Raw genomic sequence first — 3065 nt, 5'->3', positions numbered from 1 at the left:
TGTGATTGGTGGACAAGATTGTTTTGTTTTGAATCTGCAGAGTTTAGCATTTTCTTAGAACCAGGTTCTAGTAATCCATCCAAATTCTGGGTATTTTCCTTTCCTTGGCCTATTAGTCAGGTTTCTCCAGAGAAACAGAATCAATAGTATATGTATATCTATCGGAAGAGATTTAAAGGAATTGGCTCATGCAGTTATAGAGGCTGGCAGTCCAAAGACTATCAAGTAAGAGCCAATGTTGCAGTTTGAGTCCAAAGGCTGTCTGCTGCAGAATTCCACCTTGCTCATGGCATATCAGCCTTTTGTTCTATTCAGGCCTTCAGCTGATTGGATGAGGCCCACCCAGTTTATGGAGGGCAATCTGCTTTACTCTAAATCCATTGATTTAAATGTTAATCTCATCCAAAAACATTCTTACAGAAACATCCAGAATAATATTTTACCACATATCTGGGCATTGTGGCCCAGCCAAACTGATACATAAAATTAATCATCACACTTGGTAAATGGCCACAGGTATCTTTGGGGGAGTTTAGGCAGAAGATTTATATTGTATACTTATAGCAGAGTCCTAAGATCTTTTCTTGAGAATTCCTTCTCAAGATGCCGTTCATCTGAGAGGCTCTGGGTCTATGAACCGGACAAAGCAAGAGAAGTAGTTGAGGGAGTATGTCTCTCCATTTGGGTGACATATCAAATTTTGGTTCACCATGGGCTGGCCCTGTGGCTTAGCGGTTAAGTGCGCACGCTCCGCTGCTGGCGGCCCGGGTTCGGATCCCGGGGGCGCACCGACGCACTGCTTCTCCGGCCATGCTGAGGCCGCGTCGCACATGCAGCAACTAGAAGGATGTGCAGCTATGACATACAACTGTCTACTGGGGCTTTGGGGGTAAAAATAAATAAATAAAATTAAAAAAAATTTTGGTTCACCAGATTAAGTAAAATTTTCATAGGGTGCTTATTAATTAGTGAACACCAAAGATCTCTGTAGATCAAGTCCGATCAGTTACCCCTAGACATTACTGCCCATTACAGCAAATTTTCCCACTTTTCTCTGCTTTCTAGTGCTGCCACTGGCTTCTATCACTCTAAGACTCCATCATTACCATTGAAATTGGGGAGCCCATTTCAACAGTGGCATCTTTCATCATCATCTCACACATGTAGACAGAGAAGTCCAGAACTTTTCAAGAATACTGCTGCTCCTCTTACCAATGGATTTCTCAAAGTTTAGGTAAAGTGATTGTCCTTTGTGCCCTCCTGAGCGATTAATTGCAAGGGTTGAGGAGTACATCATGTCAACGCAAAATGACCAATAACCATTCTGTAAATAAGAGAAATAAGGTGAGTTTTACTTGAGCCAGAGCGAGGATTATAATCCAGGAAGGCCTTAGAAAGTATTTCAGAGAAGCATGGTTTTCAGTACAGTCATTTATCTTTTTAGAACTAAGAGCATACATTAAACACACCCAGGACACATTTTCCTCAAAGTTTGAAAGAGGTATTTAGTTGCAAATTAGCAGTCAACATGACCCTGATGTCTAGAAAGGGACTAATCTGGGCGTTGCCATAGGGCATTACCGATAGGGCGTAGGAGGGGAAGTATGCATTCTTACCTTAAGAGAGTGCATTCTTTGCTTTAATGGTTAAGCAGATGTACAATGTATATTTGATAGGCCATAAGTCAGACTTTTTAGTTCAAGCCGAATCAGTTTTGAACCTGAATAGTTACCCAATATACCTCAATACGTGAAAATCTCTTGTCAGTTGCACATGATAAATCCATTCCAACATTCCTATTTCACCAAGGCTTTGGATCCTTTCTTCTCTATTATACCAAGAAAGTTCTAGTATCTTAATCTAATTTAATGAAGGTCATCTTGAGTCTGGTCAACCAACTCAGCAAACCCTTGGAAACACTCCTGGCTGATTGAGCTAATACATTGAATCCAGAGTCTCTGGTGCTACAAATACATCAATAATTTCAATATTATATTCCTTTTTCCTTGGTCTGGAACCCACTCCTACACAGAAATCCTCCAATGATGATATACATTAGCAATATCTTGCAATTCTTTCCCTGTGAAAGCTTCTCCTCTGCTGTCATACATCTTACTGATTTTCCTCAGGTATGCTGAAATCTGACTCTGGTTGTGGATCTAGAGGTAAAGAAGCATTGGCACACCTTTGCAAGGTTAATGCTTTAGTGAAGCCATTATAGGATCTTCAAGCAAGGGATGGCCAACATCTCAGAGAGGGGAGTAGGGACTGCTTCAGCTGGCAAGGGGGTTTCAGTGGGATTTGGGGTTCAAAATAATCAAATTCAACCCAAACTACCAAAATGTTCCCATTCCAAGTCTTAGAGCTTTTAATTAATCCCAAACTTTCACATGTGAGACCTAACAAGGCTGTGAATTCAACTTGTTTGATAATTTGGCAATCTGCAGGATCAAACATTGGGTCTGATTTGTAAATATCTTCTCCCTGCAGCTATAGAAGTTAAGAGATTCTTTTAGAGTATTGAAGCTCTATAGTTCTCCGAGCTGCCATTTTATTCCATAAACTCTCTAGGATATTCAGAAGCCACTAGCCCTCTCTATAGTCCTTGTAGGCATCATTCCCACCAGGAGGGTCTAACCTAGCAACTATTTGGTTTAGCAAAGACCTGCCTTCAATAGGCACTTTATTTTCACTGATAATTTAAGTAACTGCTTCTATTTCATGGCTAAGATTATCATGATCTCGTTTTCCACTAGTGATAATGCTATCATTGACTTCAAACAGAACCAGGTCAGATAGCTAATCCCAGATTTCTATCTTTGGGGGTCAGTTTCCTAAAGCCTCTTGGCCTCAGTTACAGTCTCTGTTAATGTTTATTTAGGAAAACAAACAAATCACTCAAAGTATTTCAAGCACAGGAGGATTAAAATGCCAGCAACAGGTGCATATAAAACCATTGGGAGGGGGCTGGCCTGGTGGCATGGTGGTGAAGTTCGTGCACTCTGCTTTGGTGGCCTGGGGTTTGCAGGTTTGGATCCTGGGCGCAGACCTATGCACTGCTCATC

The sequence above is a fragment of the Diceros bicornis genome, chromosome 22, assembly GCF_020826845.1.
Source record: "Diceros bicornis minor isolate mBicDic1 chromosome 22, mDicBic1.mat.cur, whole genome shotgun sequence".
Lineage (NCBI taxonomy): Eukaryota > Metazoa > Chordata > Mammalia > Perissodactyla > Rhinocerotidae > Diceros > Diceros bicornis.
This window is presented reverse-complemented; position numbering follows the sequence as displayed.